At 42.2% G+C, this 20,276-nt stretch overlaps 1 long non-coding RNA gene across 1 annotated transcript; it reads left to right on the top strand.

Annotated features, from left to right (window-relative positions):
* The first annotated feature begins 345 nt into the window (after window positions 1–345).
* Window positions 346–2,382, top strand: LOC130459335 (uncharacterized). The gene is made up of 4 exons (XR_008918677.1): window positions 346–473; window positions 559–625; window positions 723–830; window positions 1,391–2,382. It is a non-coding gene; the product is annotated as an uncharacterized lncRNA (long non-coding RNA).
* Window positions 2,383–20,276: the final 17,894 nt, after the last annotated feature.

The following is a 20,276-nucleotide window of genomic DNA, read 5'->3' as shown; positions in this document are numbered from 1 at the left end:
TTGTAATCCCCCGTAATTTTATATATTTTGTTTATATATTTTAACGTATATTAATACATTTAAATATAATTTACGGATTTCAGAAATGAATGTGTAATTAAAATATAATTATTTTATTTCATTTTGAATAATTTTAATGATTTATGAAATCAAAATGTATTTTTGAATTTTACGTTAAAACGAATTCGAATTTCGAAATCACGTTCGATTGAAATTAGCAAGCAACCCTAACCATTTCGGATTCAATAACCTAAACCCTACTCCTAGCCCAATTGGGTAAAAGCCCAAACCAATAAAAATACTCCCTCCCCTTTTCTAATGCACGTGAACCCAAAGAAACACAAAAAAAAAAACCTCCTCTTGCTCCTTCACTGTTCACGTAACAAGCACCAAACCCTCAACACCCTCCTCCTTGCTGCCGCTGCTCACGCCGCCGGACCCACCAGCACGTCACCGGCATCCCGTCGCCACTGGTAACGCCCACCTTCTCTCTTGTCGTTCTCTTTCTCTTGTTCGTTTTCTTGATCTCCTCCTCAACCGGTTCTTGTTCTCGCACAGCACCACCACCACGCTGAGCGCTCGTGGTTCGGCAATAACCGCCGTCCTCGTCGTCCACCCTTGCACGGTAGATTCCTCCTCCTTATTTCCGTTCTCCCGTCGTGTTTTCCTTTCTTTCGTTTCCTTTTCATGGCTCTCAAACCATGCCTTGATTGTTTTGCCAGCAACACCACCTCGCCGCACCGCCGCGTGCCGCCCAGCCTTCCTCGCCGCACCGCCGCGTGCCGCCCAGCCTTCCTCGTCGCCGGCAGTTCTCCCCCTTCCCTTATTCGGTTAAACCCTTAAACCCTAGACTAATTGAATGTCTTAATTATATATATTTTTAGCTTAAATTATGATTCTTGAATTTAGATTATAAGTCTCATGGTTTAATTTGCAAATTTCAGATTTTTACACGTGCGTAATTGAATTATTAATTTTCAGATTCGTATATTATAATTTAAACAATATTATTTTATTTTCAGATTATATAAATGCATTGAAATATTAGTTTTTTGATTGATTAAAGTATGAAATTCAAGGTTTTTATGATTGTAAATCATGGTAGGTCGAGTATGGATTATTAAATTTGTTGTTTCAATGTACTAGGGACGTAGATTGACCATGGTGAAGCTTTTAAATGAATCTATAGTGCGGAAAATTTAAAGTACGATGTTTGCAAAAGTTTTCAACGAATTTCAATAACTAATTCAACAATTATGATTCTAGGAAATCAAATGTTTAAGTTTTGATATTGGGGAAAGTTCTAAATATGCTTAGGATGCAATTAGAATGCTTTATTATGGTTGTCAATGATCAGAAATTGATTGAGATTATTTATTGGTTGTTTTAGGCGGAGAATTCTCTTTAGGCGACTTTTGAAAGTGTTAAAGTGGCCTATCAGTTTGTTTACACAAGGTACGTACATACCTGTGTGCTTGGAATGTGTGCTAATTGTTGAAACCATGTGTATTATTGATGAACCTGGTTATGTTAATGTTGTTGATGAACTTAGTCGGGTTGAAACTGCATGTTTGATACTGTTGGATGAACATATTAAACCTTTATTGCATTTTGAGGATTTTAACATGTTAGTATGGAAGATTGATGCAAACATGTTTGATTGGGAACGCTAGATTGTTTAGTATATAATTCAGATCAGTTAATTGTTGTTCCCTTTTTAGCTTTTCACTACTTTATGAGGGCGGAGGACCTCATTTAGTAAGTTGAAACCTTATACCCATATTCAGGGGTTAATTAGTATTAAAGAAAAGATTGGAGTTAATTGGAATGAGTCTTGTTAGATGCCTTTGTGATCACTTACTCAATTCCAAGATAAAAACAGTTATAAATAAATGTGAGTTGCATGCCTTATGTGATTGTTGAGTCATAACAGGGTGTCAATTTGTAAATCATGTAAAGTGAAACTGAGTAGCAATAGCTTTAGACTGTGCACGTCTAAAGTGACGGACAAACAGGAGTTGGGGTTCATGGTGGTAGCCCATGGCCTTTCATTCGGACCGGATTGATCACCGCGTCCTATTTTCAGTCAAACGTTCCTCGATATCGCAGGTCACTGAGGTTACGGAGTCGCGCCCGTACCTCGCCTAGCTAGAAAACTCGGTCCATTGCCTATTTAAATTAAAATAATGTTATTGTTATAAAAAGTCTAGTCCAGTCTAGCTTAGTCTAGTTAGGTATGGTCGTTAGATTATCATGCTTTGTTTGCCCTTAATTATGTTTAATAGTATCATGTTAGGATTTTTATTGCTTTAGTATGTAGTACTCAGCTTTGCTGATTACGTGCTTGTTTGTGTGTGTTGATCATGGCTATGCCTTATTGATCCTGTGATGACCCATTTCTGGTGAGCAGTCTCTAAGGGTCAATAAGCATTGCCCATCTACAGGTTTGAAGATGATGCATCATTGGGATCGGGATTAGAGAGCTTGTAGTTCTATTTGTTTAATTAAGTGATTCAATTTGTTAACTTGAATTTGAAACTTGTCGTACTATTCGTATTTCCTTATTTCAGTTAATTGTTTTGGACCTAATATGTAATAGATTAATTATGAACCCAAAAGTTAGTTTTATGTTTTCCGCTGCAAAATTCTGAATAAGCCGTACGTTTTTACACGGGCGATAATACTTTGATAATTCCCTACAGTTATATTTAAAAAGAGGTTATTTTAGAAAATGGGAATTGTCGGGGTGTTACATTATCAGTATTCCTCTTCCCAGCAGGGAGTTTATCCCTCCACTGGCACACTTCGTATTTCGGAGGAGGATCCTAGTACCCCTGGGACGGAGCTGGATCGGGAGCTGAGGAGGCGAAACAAGGGCAAGGGACCTGTGGTTGACGTCACCGCTGATGAAGACTCAGACTGACCCTGCATGGTAGCGAGTTCCAGCTTGCCTGGGTTGATTTTGTATAGGCTGAATTGTATTGTATTTGTATGGATCGAAACTTGGATTTTTGTATGGTTTGTATGGCTTTGAACTTTGAATTGGTTTGTGAAATTTGGAGATTGGTTTTTGTATGTTCGAATGCCTGAAATTGTATGCGTTGTGTGTGCCTTGAAATTTTGTAGCTATATGCATGCATGATAAATTTGCAAAAGATTTAAAAAAATTTGGATTTGAAAAAATTTGCCCATTTTTTCGGGTGTATATACCCACTATAAGCCCCCACTTTGACTGAGGTTTTTTGGTTAGGGAAAGCGCAAGTCAAAGTATATTCAACTTTTGCTAATGCACATGCAGACTCGACGTAGGACGCCGATCTAGGACTAGAATGCTTGTATTTTGAAAAATCGACCCGAAATCGGCCCGAAGCGTTGATCCGGACTGCTTGAAATTGTGCGGCTTACTGCTTTGGACTCTTGAATAATGGAGGTTGTACTCTGCTGTCCGAAACACTAAAGGGTGTGTACTCGGAGTCATAAGAGAGGACGGTGGCCTCGTCCTTTGGTGCAGGCTCCCGGCGTCTGGCGCGGGCTTGGCGCCTGGCGCTTGTGGGCTGTTGTACAAGCCGACTCTTGTATAAATAGGGAGCTTGTTGGATCATTTCTTGCATCAATCCTTCCCTGCTACCATTGCATACTGCTTCCTCTCGAAAAGAAAAGAAAACATGGCTGTGTCCTTTGAAAGTGCCTTGAACTCGTGGCTTGGTTCGCTAGGCAAATTGGAGAAAAGGGAGCTTGATGGCATGCATCTTGAGGTGCTCGTCTCTTTCCGGTTTGTAAAATTGGACTTGCACTTCATTCTTGCTGCTCTGGAGGCATGGGAACGGAATCATCATGTCTTCCGTTTTGGAAATAATGAGGTATGTCCCCTCCCTGAGAAATTTAGTGCCATATTGGGGTGGCCCTTGATGTTGGAGCCATGCATGCCTAGTGTTGAAGAACACTTTTTCTTGAGTTTTGAAAGGTATTTGGGCTTGAAGCCCCCACTTTTGAGTGCTTTTGTATATGGCAGAGGGTTGGATTTGTCCCTCTTTGTCACCTACTTTGCTGGGCTTGATGTTCCCAAAGTTTTTTGCCTGAGAGCCTTGAATTTTTGTATATTCGCTCGCTTCCTCTTTTCGAAGAAGGGTTTTGGCAATGGTGATGCCTCCCTAATAGAGATTGTAGAGCAGTTTGCTAATGGTCGGGACCCAATGCCGCTTGTGATTGGCGAAACATTGATGGGCCTTGATATGCTGAAGTCGAACCCCTCTTCTTTTCCATCGGGAAGTCCGGTGTTATTCCAAGTAAGGATTTGAAGCTCTCTTGTATGTTGAATTTTGTACTTGTATTTGAATTTTGAATGTTGAATTTTGAAAGGCGCTTCTTGTATACTCCCCAAGGTTTGGCTTATGGAGAGGCTCATGTTGGTGGCACCACCGGAGAACATGGCGAGCTATAATAGAAAGGGTTTCACTATGCGACCCACGTTGTATGGCCGACTTTCATTGGATGAGTGGCGGTGTGCACACTCTGGGATTGAATCTGGTATAATGTGGGTAGTTCCTTGGTGGGGAATTGCTACTATGAGACATGCCCCTGGTTCTACTACTTTGAGGGTGCCAAGCCTCACAATGCTGGTCTTCTACTCGCCTGCTCGAGTGATGAGACAATATGGCTTGAAACAGGAGATCCCGGACTGTACTGAAGAGAACCCGAAACCTGTTGCGCTGAATGCAAATCGACTTGAAGTTTGGAGGCGGTATTGGGTCGCCAAACCATTCTTGAGTATCCAGTTCCCACCTGAGTCAGTTACTCTGTCTGTGGGGTATATTGTATGGATGAGAGGCCTAAGCCAGAGGGACATTTCTCTCTCCGGACCAGCTAGAGTCCGAGGTTCTAGAGCTAGAAGTCCTGCATCAACTGACTATGAGGAAGGTGACGGGAGTGTGGCCCATCCGGTGCTTGACCGTTCGGAATCCAAAGGAGGTTCGTCGTCCTCCCATCTTGGAAGGCTTGCAAGTTCCTTTTCCCGCCGCTTGGGCAAGGGGAAGATTGATGACTGATTGCGGGAGGAGCCAGGGGATAGTACTCAAGGTGCCAAGACTCGAGAGCATAGTCGCCTGACCCTAGATCTTTGTACGCTAAATGTGTTTGGAATGAATTGTGTTTGGAATGTGTTTGGAAGATGTGTTTAGAAAATGTGTTTAGGAAGTGAAAAGGATTTGAACTTTGCTTCACTTGATCCTGACTTTGTATTTGAATTAGCTTTGAAGGCCTTAGGGCCAAATAAAAGTTTATGTGTTAAATTCCGCTCGAACATGCTTTGCTTTGAATTGGCACATTTGGAATAACAACAATTGAATTTTGAAATTTGATTTGATTTTTAGGACGCCCTTAATTGAGGAAAGTTTAATTTTTTTTTTGTATTAAAGTGGCCGGGCCTCGTGACGAGGTTGCCTACATGTCCCGTTAGGAAATCAGGCCAGACGTAGTTCTGACTACCTTACAAGACCTGAATTTGGATTCTTGAATTTGAACATGGAACTTAGACATAGAACTCCTTGAGTTGATCGAGGTTGGTCAGAGATCTGAATTCTGTTCCGTCGATGTCTGTTAGTTCGACTGCTCCCCCTGAGAGGATCTTCTTAACAATGTATGGGCCTGCCCAGTTGGATTTGAATTTTCCCCTTGGGTCCATGGTGCTTTTGCGAAGGGCTTTCAGGCCAAGCTCGCCTTCCTTGATGTTTCGGGTTCTGACCCTTTTGTTGAAATGTCTGGCCACCCGGCGCTGATAGACTTGTACATGGTGAGCGGCTTGAAGCGGACGCTCATCGAGCATGACCAGCTCGTCATACCTGGCTTGTACCCATGCAGCTTCTGGGATTTTGCTTTCGAGGACTATCCTTAGAGAAGGTATCTCTAGTTCGATAGGTTGTACTGCTTCCATTCCATAGACCAATGAGAACGGAGTTGCACCAGTTGAAGTTCGAATTGAAGTCTGATATCCCCATAATGCGAAATGTAGCTTTTGGGGCCAGTCCTTGTAATTGGGAGTCATTTTCATGATGATGGTCTTGACATTCTTGTTGGGTGCTTCAACTGCCCCATTCGTTTGTGGGCAATAAGGTGAAGAGCGATGATGTTGAATCTTGTACTCGGTGAATAGATCTTCACACTCTCCTTGAAAATGGGTTCCCTGGTCACTGATGATCTCGTGAGGAACGCCATGTCTGCATATGATGTTTTCTTGTATGAATTGGGCCACTTGCTTGAAACCGAATACTTTGAATGATCTGGCCTCGACCCATTTGGTGAAATAGTCGATGGCAACCAGTATGAACTCATGACCCCCGGTGCCTGTTGGAGTGACTTTGCCGATGACGTCGATACCCCAGGCTGAGAATGGCCACGACGATGATTGAGAGTATAGTAGTGATGGAGGAATGTGCTTCAGATTCGCACACTTCTGACACGCAGTACACTTCTTGACAAGAAGTAGCAGTCCCGCTCGAGGGTAGTCCAATAGTATCGTGCCCTAATGATCTTGAGGGTAGCATCTTCCCATTCACGTGGGTGCCACAGACTCCTGCATGTATGTTGTCCATGACTCTTTGAGCTTCGTGCTTGTCAACACATCAGAGGTTAGGACCACTAAGGGACCTTTTGTATAGAATGCCGCCTTCTATGACGAAATTGGCTGATTGTAGTCGTAGAGCCCTTCGATTCTTGCTTGAAAAGTGTGGGGGATACTCTGAATTTTGTACATACCTTTGAATGTCTGTAAACCAAGGCTCATCTTCGTCTTGCTCGACGTTGTCAATAGCATGGACATATGCTGCTTCTTGACGGGTTTCAATTGTAAGTGGCATTTCAGCCATGCTGCTTGGAATGTTGATCATTGAAGCCAATTTTGCCAGTGCATCGGCGAATTGATTCTCCTCTCTTGGGAGGTATGTATAGCGGAGCTCTTCTATTTGTTCAGACAACTGTTCGAGATAGGACTGGTATGGAGCTAAACTCTCGCTTCTTACTTTCCATTTGCCGGAAATTTTATTGATGATTAGGGAGGAATCCCCGTACACTCGAAGTTTCTGGACGCATAGTGCTAAGGTGGCTTCCAGGCCCATGATACATGCTTCATATTCTGCCGCATTGTTTGTGACGTTGAATTGCAGTTTTGCTGATATAGGAATGTGCGTGCCGTTTGGGGCTACTAGAATCACTCCAACACCACATCCGTTCTAATTGGAAGCACCGTCGAAATGCATTGACCAACTGTCATCACTGGTCATTAAGATTTGCTCGTTGGGTAAGTCGTAATCTTCCTCTTCTGCCTCGACAGGACAGTCGGCTAGGAAATCTGAGACTGCTGAACCCTTGATAGATTTCTGTGGAATGTATTTGAGGTTGAATTCTGCTAGCATGACCAACCATCTAGACAACCGCCCGTTGAGTGCTGGTTTCTCGAATAGATACTTGAGAGGATCCGCTTTGCTGATCACATGGACTGTATGGGAGAGCATGTAGTGCCGTAGTTTCTTTGTAGCCCAAACCAAGGCGATGTTGAGTTTCTCGAGCTGAGTGTATTTGGTTTCGTACTCGATCATCTTTTTGCTTATGTAGTATACGGCGTTCTCCTTGCCTTCAATTTCCTGGGCAAGCATAGCCCCCACCGCTGAATCTGTGGTTGTGAGGTAGAGCCTGAGGGGAATCCCTGGCATTGCTGGTTTTAGTACTGGTGGGTTGGAAAGGTAGATCTTGATTGTTTCGAATTCATGCTGACAATCATCATCCCACACCTTGGGCTCGCTTTTCCGAAGCTTCCGAAATACCGGTTCACAGATCATTGTGAGTCTTGAAATGAACTTGCTGATATATTGTAGTCTGCCGAGAAAACCCTGAATTTCCTTTTCATTCGTTGGTGGTTGCATCTCGAGAATTGCTTTGATTTTTGAAGGGTCAGCCTCTATGCCTCGAAAGCTGATAACGTATCCGAGTAACTTGCCTGACGTTACCCCGAATGCGCACTTTTGAGGATTGAGCCTCATGTTGTATTGTCTGAGCCTGTTGAAGAACTTTCGAAGTACTGAGGTATGCGACGGAGTTTCTGCTTGATGGGCTTTGAACCTGGTATAAGGGGAATTGTATGCTGACCGATGCTTGGATCAACCCCTAGCATATCATGATAGGACCATGCGAAGACGTCTACACACTCTGAAAGTAGCTTGATAAGATCGTCCCGCTCTGCTTGAGAAAGAGTTAAACCAATCTGAACTAGTTTTGAATTACTGTTGTTAGAAAGGTTGATTTTTTCTGTTTCCTCAATTATGGGCGTCCTATTTTCATGATTTTCGATAGCTTTTAGAATTTCAAGGTCAGTTTCTTGTGAAGCAAAGTTGTGTGGATTAGGATTTGATTTTGAATTAGGACTCGAAGAGTAAGTAGAAATTGAAGTGTTATTGAAATCAGCAATCATTACATCGACTGTTTTGACTTGAAGCTCGGCCTTTAGAGGCTCTTGATTGATGCAAGACTCTAGTTCTAGACACTTAGACTCATTGCTAGACTCGGATCCAGACTCATCCTCTGACTCGGACTCGCTCATCATAGACCCTTCGCCCACAGTAATCTTGAACATTTTGCCGTTTGGAGCAGTTATCTTGAGAGACTTTCTCCAGCCATTGACCATCTTTTCACTTGGAGTAATTAGCTTGGATGGGTCGAAGTCTTCGATTTGAGTGATCATTTGGACCATGGAATCTTCGGAAATGGTTGGGGTTATTTCCTGGCCAAATAGCAGACCAAAAGCTGATGAGTCAAGGCATTCAGGGAAGGCCTTGTCTTGTATTGGAGGAGCATCCTCTAGAAAATGACAGTCTTGAAAGATCTCGAATCCGGGGTAAAGGACCCCCTTTGAAGAGTCATAGAAAGATTCTGGGAAGTCAAAGTATAAGTCATCCTCTCCTTCTTTCACGAATTGCCCATTGAGTGTGAGTTGATGAGGAGGTATCTTGAATTGATCATTGCCTGCTCTACGGGCCCTTAGCTTAGCCTTTTGCTGCTTGTCATCGAAATTAGTCGGCTTGTATCCCAGTCCGCAACATTTAGTCTGTCCTTGGGCCTTGAAAGGAGATTCGGTGGGCGGTGGCAGAGTAGTGCCCAAGAAGCGCCCACGCTTGATCATCATGCGCCTTGCCATGGGATTCATTCTGGATTCGATAGCTCCAACTTCAACACTGAATCCCCAAAGGTCTTCGTCGTTGTCATCATGTTCGATCAATATCAGAGCCTTGTCGGCTATCTTGGTCCTTGGATGGGACGCATGCAGTGTAATGACGTTTCCTTGGACCTCCATTCGAACTTTCTGGTGGAGTGAGGATGGCACTGCTTTGAGGTCATGGATCCATGGTCTTCCCAACAGGAGATTGAAACTTGCTTTGATGTTGAGCACTTGAAAGCTCACTTTCCGCTCGATCGACCCTATGCGGAGTAGCAGAGTGAGAGTTCCCATTGCTTCCCGTCGAGTGTTGTCATAGGCACGAACACCCTGGGAGGAACTAGAAAAGTCACTAGGGGTGAAACCCAAATTTTCAGCAGTGCGGAGAGGACACACATTGATGGCTGATCCATTGTCCACTAGAGTCATGGGGATGATCTTGTCTTTGTATTCGACAGTCAGATAGAGAGCCTTGTGATGGCCTGCCCCCTCAGGTGGGAGGTCTTCATTAGTAAAGGTGATTCCTTCTTCCAGATTTATAAGCAACCCGATTAATTCGTCAGGAGTGACTTCTGGGGTGACATTCAGTTTGACCAGAGCATTGATAAGAGCAGTGCGGTGCTCTACAGAGGAAGCCATGAGTTGCCAAATATTGACCTTTGCCTTAGTGCGCTTCGGTTGCTTGATTAGAGGGTTCTCCTCGGTGGGTAGGAGAACATTAGTTGCCGGTGTCGTTCTGTTGGCTGGCTCTTGAATTCGACCAGACCTAGTCATGACTTGAACACTCTTTTCTGCCTTAGGGTCCAAGTACCAGTCGGCGCTCACGATTTCTCGGCATTCATCGTCAGAGTTGTTTTCAATGGGAGGGTCCTGATATGTGTCTTCATCATCGCTGGCCCAGATCCCACAAATGTCTCCTTGAGGTAACCCAGATTCTGAGTTTTCACTTGGCTGCACAAGGTGTGGCACAGGCCTTTGGTTGTGAAATATTTCCTCTACCTCGAATGGGCCCACAGCATGGAAAAGAGTTCCTTAATTATCCTCGAGAGCCCTTATGCGAGCCTCCGCTTCCTCAACACGTTCATAGAGCTCTGCTACAGCTACTGCTAGTGAAGTCATCTTGAATAGGATTTTGAGAGGAGGAGTCCGAGCACCTAGTTAGGACATGATTGTGAACTTTAGAACTTGAACTTCCCGACACATGATATGATATGCATGCAATGAATGAGACCTAGACTTGACTCTAAGTGTCACTCCGAAGATTCGGGATTTTGGATTTTGTACTTGTATTCGGGATTTGCAACCCGTTGGAAATGTTTGAGAGGAGCCTTCTGATGAGCGACATTTATGTCGCTCTTAGCTTAGGATTTTAGCTCATTTTATTAGAATTTTATTATTTTTTTTGCTTAGTTTTGTGGTTTTTAGTTCGTTTATTGCATTTTTGCATTTATCGTAACATTTCTCGTCTTGCGCATATTTTAATCGTTTTTGCTCTAAACGTTCCTTTTGTGCGTAAGGTTCGTTTTGAGTACTAACGTATTATTAATGTGTCATTATGCTTGTCGACGAGTATTATGTTTCACGGTTTGGAAACATGCTAAACGAATTAATAATAATGCTTTCGATTTTTAATAACGTGCCCTGCGATTTACTAATGTTTTACGCTTCTTTGCATGTGCAGCGGCGAAGCTTTGTGTGTGTGCAAGGCTGCACAAAACAGCCACACAAAGTCCAGCCACAACACCGAAGCAACACACGAACAACGGAGCAACAGAACAGCCCATAAGAGCGCTCAAACAGCAGCCATAGCTGCTGTACTTGCACGCACAAACAGCCAATGTTTGGCTGCTGTTCGTGGCTTTACAGTAGCCCCTAGGGCTCAAATTCAGGACCCTTGCTTGCCCCTTGATAGTGGATGTACACGAGCATGGGATAGCTTCCACAACACTGCATATAACGCGCAAGAACAGCAGCTATATGCGAGCAGAACACCAGCTACTTGCGCGCACAAACAGCAATGCACTCGTGCTTTACAGCCACTGTTTGGCTGATGTTCGTGGCTCTACTTGAGCCTTGCTTGCCCCTTTTTGGTAGCTGTACATGAGCAGGAATATCAGCCACACACGAGCACATTTACAGCAGCTATGCACGAGCACAAGAGCAGCAACAGCAACACGCAAATAGCAAACCAGTCAGTGCGAGTACACTGCAGTTCTGTGCGAGCACACTGCAGTTCCGTGCGAGCACACAAATCAGCGAATATGGATCAGGAACTCAGTGGTGTTTCGTGCGAAGGCACATACCCCCTCGTGCGATCGCACAGCTGCGCGTGAGCTATAAGTACGAGAAATCGCAGCATTTGTAAGGGGGTTTTTCGTTACGTAATTTCATTTTCTAATTTTCATTTCTTATGCTTAGCTTAGAATTCTAGAGAGAGAATTAGTTTATGGCTTAGATTAGAGATTAGCATTAGGATTCTTAGCTTCAAATTCTTCAATTCTTAGTGAATTCAATCATCAAATTTCAGATTTCTTTTCTCTTTCCTTTGAGCTTTGTTCTTCATTTTTGTTCTTCAAGTTTGATGCAATTTCTACAATTCAAGGTATAATTCTACTTATCTTTTTGATTAGTTCTTTCATTCTTTAATTGCTTCATTAATTTCGTTTATGCTTTGATTTCATGCTTGAATTCTAGAATTAGTTTCACATTTTGAATTTCATTGATTTTTCCCCAATTTTTGTAGTTTGAATTTTCTGAATTTTATTTTTTCAATTAGCTTCATTAGTTCAATTAGTTTCATGATTAGGATTAATATGAGTTTAATGTTGATGTTAATCATGCTAATTGATTAGTTTAGTCTAGAGTTTAGGGATGAAGCTTTGGCATTGAATTTGGGGAATTTTAGGGAAAATTCATGATTGATGTTGTGATTAAATGTGATTTAGGGATAGGATTTTCCATGACCAATTGAGTAGTAGTTGCAAATGCTAGTTGATTGGATTAGATTGGAATGTATGATTTAAGTTTTGCAATACATTGTGGGTCTAATTCATGCAAGTGAATGATAGTTCCTATTATATGCAAGCTAATCTAGCTTAGACTATGCGAAAGCTTTCCATAGGCTAGGTTGCTTCGCGTGCTCTATCCGAGAGGTGGCGAGTACGTCATTAGTTTTCATTCCCCTATTTGCTATGTCGTTGCATATTCATGAATGTCTTGACCTTGTTATTTTTTTGATTCGATTTCCATTGTCGATTCCCGAAATCTCTAGAGTTTCTTTATTTGTTTGCATTTCTAGATTTCATTAGTTTAATTCAAAAACTCAAATTCCATCCGAACTAGCTTGTGAACGCATAGATTGATAAGTCAAATATATCCATTCCTATGGGACGATCCCTATACTTGCCGCTATAGTCCCTATAGCCGGTTAGGTAGGTGTTTTAAAAATTTTGTTTGGTGAGGTGATTTTCTATTCAACGACGGAAAAAACGCCTTATCAAAATGGCGCCGTTGCCGGGGAATGGCATCATTGTTTGATTCTTCATTCTAGTTCGCTAGTCTAGTTCATTTTTCATTTTCTTTTTCTTTGAAAACCGAAAAAAATGGCAAATTCTTTTGTTTCTCAAGATGACTAATCGATTTCGCTTGATGATCTTCTTTATCTCCATGATAAATTCTTAAGCTCTTTGAAAGTTGAATCTACCCAACCATTGCGTGAGATGCTATTTTTCATGAAGTATCTTGAAATTCAAGAAGAGCAAAGAATAGATTCTAGTTTGAATTTATTTGAGGACATGTCCCAACGAGTTGTAAAAGGCTTCTTGGGAATTTCTAACCTAATGCAAGAATCTATTAAGGAAGTTTCATGGAGCAGAGATGAGTTTGAGGCTTCATTGTCACGTATGATGCATGACATTGAGGAGTTGAGTATTGGAGAATTTGTTCCTACTCGTTTCTCTTTGAGTGAATGCCTCGATGATGGTGATGAAAATCTATTTGCTCCATTTTGCCTTGAAGTGCTTAAATCGATTCAAATTGAGGAAAAAAGTGAATGTGCCAACCAAAAAGATTTTAAAGTGAATGAAGGATCTTATGTACGTTGAGATTTCTCGTGCTTTATGTGATGTGAGTGAAGTTGTTTGTGAATCTTTTGTTCCCACTCCCTTCCCTCATTCCCCTTTCCGAAAGAAGAAACTCAACATTTATCCTTCATTTCCCATTTCTTTTCCCTTTTTGTCAAAACTCCCGCCGCTTGAGGATTCCTTTTCCTCTATTGATCCTAATGATTCTCCTTTACCAAAGGAGCAAAAAGAAGGGAGTATTTCTTTTATTTTTCTTTTTGATTTTTCTTCTTTTTGGCTCTCCGCACCTTGTAGGCATAGAGTTGCATTATACTTTGTGCTTGCATCTCATTTGACTCTTGCCTACTTGTTACTATTGGATATGTTTGCCATTGCATATGAAAAATTATTGCGATCGTTGTCGGGGTATTTACTAGAGGTAAGAAGCGTCAAGCTATTGACGTAAAAAGAGCGCTTCTCGGGAGGCAACCCGTGGGTGTTGGCCACTTGCCCATGTATACTAATTTTTCTTGATTTTTGAAGTTTTTTGTGGCTTAAGCTATCTTGATGTGGAAATCTTTGCATCCATCTTTGCCATGTCCGACTATTCTTATTGGTGAGTTCGTTCGTTATTACGGTTCTTTGCGGGACTTGCTCCCACGCCATCACCGGTAATATCCTTCTAACTCACATGTATTCTTTGGGTTGGGCATCTTTATTGCGGGGCATTGGTTGGATGGGTAGTTGTGCCCCTCCTAGTTTCGTTTTAGGCCTTGAGGACATAGCCTAATTCGAGCTTGGGGGGAGATTCTATTGTTGCTACTTTGATCTCCATGTGATGGATTGCTTGATTTTGTGAATATTTTGGATTTTGTGCATATTCCTTGATTAGTTTCATTGATTTTGTGAATATTTGATTTTGTTTCCTTTTCTTTTCTTTTCATTTTCTTTTCCTTATTTTCTTTCTCTTTTCTCTTTCTTTCCTTTTCCTTTTCGATCTTTGTCAAGGCAAGCTTTTCTAGCTTTTTAGGCATTATTCTTGTTTGGGCAAATAAAATTGGAACTTGTAGACTAGAATGCTTTTCTTCCTAATTGGTAGATGGTTGCACGGTTTTCAATGTCTTGGGTCGAATCTAGGATTTAGGTGTTAAGAAAGTTGGTTGAACTTTGGGTAGCATGCGTCTTGAACCCTTGGCTTGTGGTAAGATGGTGTCGATCTCTCTAGTGACTTGAAACCAGAGAGAGTGGTATTTGCTCCCATGTGAGGTTCATGGTCAAATTATCCCAAACACATATACATATATTGAGTGGCATGGATCCTTAGCATTGACTTTCTTATCTCCCGAATTTGACTATTTCCTTTCCGAGATCGCGACCGAACTACTTTAGGGGACGATAGAGGCATTTCTTTCGGTGACTATTTTCCTTTTCAGTTTAGGACTTTATTTTCTATTTTTCTCATATATTTTTGTTTGCATTTGCCCCCTTTCTAGCCATTTGAGCCTTGCCCCTTCATTTCTTATGAGCACATTACAAGCCTAATAGCCTTTAATTTGTTTTGTTTTCACCCTTAGAATTGATAGTGAAACTTTGAGTTATGATGCTTGTTGGTTTTGAATGATTAGGCACAAGTTTAGGAATGATTGTTATTGGCATGAATGGCAAAGTTTGGGAAGTATGTTGTATATAGTGAATAAATAAGCAAAAGCAAAAGTTTTGAAAAAGCCAAAAATAGAGAAAAACAAGGCAAGAGAAAAAGTTTCATTTGAAACGCAAAAAAAGAGAAAATCAAAGCAAGAAAAAGAACAAAAAGAGTTTTAGTTTAGTTTAGTTGTTAAATAAGCTTGGGGGTACCCCAAATAAGTGGTATGAGTTTGTATTTGGTTCGTTTTGCTTGAGTTGAGTTCTATCATTGCGCTTCACTTTAGGTCTGAGCACCAAATTACCAAATTTGTTCCACACCTTATCCCTAGCCTACGTTACACCCTAAAAGTCCTCTTGACCCTTTTGAGTTGAGTCATTTTCGGTGGAGGGAGGATTTGGTCAAGTTTATGGAATGGGATTGTCATGCTAAGATTTCGCGTAGCCTATCTTATTTTCTTCGGCGCCTTCGCGGTGTCTCGAGACGCTACTCTCAAGGGTGGAAAAGATCTAGAGATTTGACGTGGTATGCTCGGTTGAAGGGGAATTGATTAGTGCTTGCCCTTAGTTCTCTTTGCTTGGCACTTGAATCTTTCACTCGATCTAGGACATTGGTTAGCATGCATTCGTCTATTTAGATAGTAATATTAGCATTCTCTTGTGCTCGTTCCATAATAAAGGCCCTTATCTTGAGTTTTGTAGTTTCGTTTTTCTTTTTCTTTTTCTTTCTTTTCTTTTCTTTTCCTTTCTTTTCTTTTTTGGTTTGTTTTTCATTTTTAGTTCTTGCCTTGATTCAAATTTTTGGAAGAGTTATGGGTGTTTCTCTTTGGAAACCCTTGCGAGATCTCACTCGCCCTCATGAGCGATTGTGGGGTTCAAAGAGCTTGTTGCATGCGCTTAAATGCAACCGTGATTCCTACGAAAGTGAGTTAGTGTGCATTCTTGTAGATCTTATTTTCGTAATTTTGATTCTTAATAAATAAGCTCATTCTCCTCCCCGTTTCTCATTCTAGCTTTGCTTGAGGACAAGCAAAGGGTTAGCTTGGGGGAGTTTGATGAGCGACATTTATGTCGCTCTTATCTTAGGATTTTAGCTCATTTTATTAGCATTTTATTATTATTTTTGCTTAGTTTTATCGTTTTTAGTTCGTTTATTGCATTTTTGCATTTATCGTAACATTTTCTCGTCTTGCGCATATTTTAGTCGTTTTTGCTCTAAACGTGCCTTTTGTGCGCATTCTTATTGCGTAAGGTTCGTTTTGAGTATTAACGTATTATTAATGTGTCATTATGCTTGTCGACGAGTATTATGTTTCACGGTTTGTAAAAATGCTAAACGAATTAATAATAATGCTTTCGATTTTTAATAACGTGCCTTGCGATTTACTAATGCTTTACGCTTCTTTGCATGTGCAGCGACGAAGCTTTGTGTGTGTGCAAGGCTGCACAAAACAGCCACACAAAGTCCAGCCACAACACCGAAGCAACACGCGAACAACGGAGCAACAAAACAGCCCATAAGAGCGCTCAAACAGCAGCCATAGCTGCTGTACTTGCACGCACAAACAGCCACTGTTTGGCTGCTGTTCGTGGCTTTACAGCAGCCCCTTGGGCTCAAATTAAGGAGCCTTGCTTGCCCCTTGATAGTGGCTGTACACGAGCATGGAATAGCTGCCACAACACTGCATATAACACGCAAGAACAGCAGCTATATGCGAGCAGAACAGCAGCTACTTGCGCGCACAAACAGCAATGCACTCGTGCTTTACAGCCACTGTTTGGCTGATGTTCGTGGCTCTACTTGAGCCTTGCTTGCCCCTTTTTGGTAGCTGTACATGATCAGGAATATCAGCCACACACGAGCACATTTACAGCAGCTATGCACGAGCACAAGAGCAGCAACAGCAACACGCAAATAGCAAACCAGTCAGTGCGAGTACACTGCAGTTCTGTGCGAGCACACTGCAGTTCCGTGCGAGCACACAAATCAGCGAATATGGATCAGGAACTCAGTGGTGTTTCGTGCGAACGCACATACCCCCTCGTGCGGTCGCACAGCTGCGCGTGAGCTATAAGTACGAGAAATCGCACCATTTGTAAGGGGGTTTTTCATTACGTAATTTCATTTTCTTATTTTCATTTCTTAGGCTTAGCTTGGAATTCTAGAGAGAGAATTAGTTTAGGGCTTAGATTAGAGATTAGGATTAGGATTCTTAGCTTCAAATTCTTCAATTCTTAGTGAATTCAATCATCAAATTTCAGATTTCTTTTCTCTTTCCTTTGAGCTTTGTTCTTCATTTTTGTTCTTCAAGTTTGATGCAATTTCTACAATTCAAGGTATAATTCTACATTTCTTTTTGATTAGTTCTTTTATTCTTCAATTGCTTCATTAATTTCGTTTATGCTTTGATTTCATGCTTGAATTCTAGAATTAGTTTCACATTTTGAATTTCATTCATTTTTCCCCAATTTTTGTAGTTTGAATTTTCTGAATTTTATAATTTCAATTAGCTTCATTAGTTCAATTAGTTTCATGATTAGGATTAATATTAGTTTAATGTTGATGTTAATCATGCTAATTGAGTAGTTTAGTCTAGAGGTTAGGGATGAAGCTTTGGCATTGAATTTGGGGAATTTTAGGGAAAATTTCATGATTGATGTTGTGATTAAATGTGATTTGGTGATAGGATTTTCCATGACCAATTGAGTAGTAGTTACAAATGCTAGTTGATTGGATTAGATTGGAATGTATGATTTAGGTTTGGCAAGACATTGTGGGCCTAATTCATGCAAGTGAATGATAGTTCCTATTATATGCAAGCTAATCTAGCTTAGGACTATGCGAAAGCTTTCCATAGGCTAGGTTGCTTCGCGTGCTCTATCCGAGAGGTGGCGAGTACGTCATTAGTTTTCATTCTCCTATTTTCTATGTCGTTGCATATTCATGAATGTCTTGACCTTGTTATTTCTTTGATTCGATTTCCATTGCCGATTCCCGAAATCTCTAGAGTTTCTTTATTTGTTTGCATTTCTAGATTGCATTAGTTTAATTCAATAACTCAAATTCCATCCGAACTAGCTTGTGAACGCATAGATTGATAAGTCAAATATATCCCGATGTGGGTAAAAATACCCCGCTTACGTGGCTCCATTAAACGTGAGACACGTGGCATTCCCCGGTTAGCCAGCCATCTATTTGGCTGCCATTTAGGAGCTACACTGCGCTGATGTATGACTAGCCAAGTTATGTCAGCAACTTTGAGGCCCATGGCCCAAAAAAGGAGATTTGTGATGGTGACACATGTCACCATCTGATGAACCAACCAATCATATGAGATCACTCTAGGGTTTCCCCCAAAACGGGGGGGCTATAAATATACTCAATTCCCAAGAAATTAACACACAATTCTAGATAAAGAAAAATTCTACTACTTACTTTAATGCTTTCTGTTTATTAATTACATCTTCCTTAAAACCCGTGTCTTACTTAAGCATCGGAGGAAATATTCCTACGGGAATATTCTTGTTTTGTAGGTACGCCGCCGACGTGGACTGGACTCAACGCTACGTGGAACCTGATACCTCCTCGTCATCATCCAAGGAAAAATTCCCACAACATTTGGCGCCGTCTGTGGGGAGGTAAGGTAACATGGTAGACGTCCAGCACTTCGGAGACGGGCCCATCAGTCGAAACGAAAACGACGAGACTGCAATCAATGGTGATCGTCCTCCTCGAGGGAAGGACGACAGAAGCAATCCGTCTGTAGGACAAGGCGGTCGTCCTGAACCTACTCCTGAGCCGCAACTTGAGCAGGTTCAAGTAGACGATGAGACGGGTCAACCTTTGCTTCCTCCAGGCGGCCATTTGAGAGTTGATGCCGACACAGTTATGGAAGAAAACCCAGACTTGCCGGTGTCTGCTGGACAGCTTAAAGATATCCTAGCTGGATTCAAGGCGCAGATGGACACCCTACAAGATGAGATTAAAATTATCCGTTCTCAGTCTCAGGGGACGGGAATACCATTCTTTAATGGACTCGCTCGGTCTAATGTTTGGCGGCAAGACCAAGCACGAAATGACGGTCATGACAGACGCTTTGACAGAACCAGAACTTCCTTTCAGCCCATAGCTCCGCGACGGGTTCTACCAACTTTTCGGCCTGAACCTGAACCGTCTAGAAGAGTACCGATCATTCAGCTGGATAGGCCTCAAGAAACTGAGCTTTCAGATACTGGTTCCACTCCCGTCATGCAAGATTCACCCCTCGCTGCCCCTTCGCGCCGTCTCACCAGGACTCATGTCAGCCGTGCGGACAGCGAGCGGCGTAGAACATCCCAGAATAGGAGGCAGGATCCAGTATGCCATATTCAACAGGGAGTGGTCGGCATTATCCTTGATTACACCACTCCATTCTGTGCTGATATCATGAACGCTCTCAAGGAGCTCAAAGTGAAGCCGCCAGCTATTGACGCCTATGACAGCACGTCTGACCCTGATGTGCATCTCTTGGCGTATCAGCACCATATGTATGTCCAGGGAACTACCGATGCAACCTGGTGCAAATACTTCCCGTCCACTCTGAAAGGAGTTGCCTCAAAATGTTAGGTTATGATACATATGACAATTCATAAATCATGCGGAAAAACCATAAAGCCAGGAAAGCATATTATATTCACATAATCATTTAGCATAGAATTGATGCATACATGTTGTAGCGTGCCTTCCCTAGCTGCGCCCGAACCGAACAAGAACAAGTCTTTAGGACTCCAAATGTCGTCCCTCCGTAGATAGTCCACAGTACGTCCGGATCCGCCTCAAGTTAGACCAACTAGAATCGCCCTTAAGGTTACTGGGAATTTCGGCTAGTGTTTGCAAGTGTATGGTTAATTTTATTTCAAAAACTTACCCTTTGAATACTTCAATCGTCTCTTCAAATAATGACCCTAGGCCCTTATTTATAGAGGTATGGAAAAGGAACTGGAATCTTATTAGGATACTAATTAGTTAAACTAGAATCCTAGTAGGACTTTAAATAATTAATTTTATCCTTTTAGGATTAGGAATTTAATCATCAAACAAATCCTACACAATTTAGGTTTCGTATGTGAACACAAACTCTACACGAGCATGACCCACGAGCGTGCAGGCCATACCCGCGCACAGCCCACACGGCCACTCGGCCCACGCGAGCCGCAAGCCCACGCGAGCAGCAGCACAGCTCGCAGCCCATCGCTGCGCGCGCTGCCATGGCCTGCTGGGCCTGGCCTTGCGCTGGGCCTGGCGCGGCCTTGGCTGTTCGTGTGGCGCGCTTGGCTTGCTGGGCGATGGCCTGGCTTCGTGCTGGGCCCTCGTCCGGCAGGCCTCGTCCGATGCT

Source organism: Spinacia oleracea, chromosome 4 (genome assembly GCF_020520425.1).
Source record: "Spinacia oleracea cultivar Varoflay chromosome 4, BTI_SOV_V1, whole genome shotgun sequence".
NCBI classification, from domain to species: domain Eukaryota; kingdom Viridiplantae; phylum Streptophyta; class Magnoliopsida; order Caryophyllales; family Amaranthaceae; genus Spinacia; species Spinacia oleracea.
Note: the sequence above shows the minus strand (reverse complement) of the source record. Positions and strands in the feature narration are given on the sequence as shown.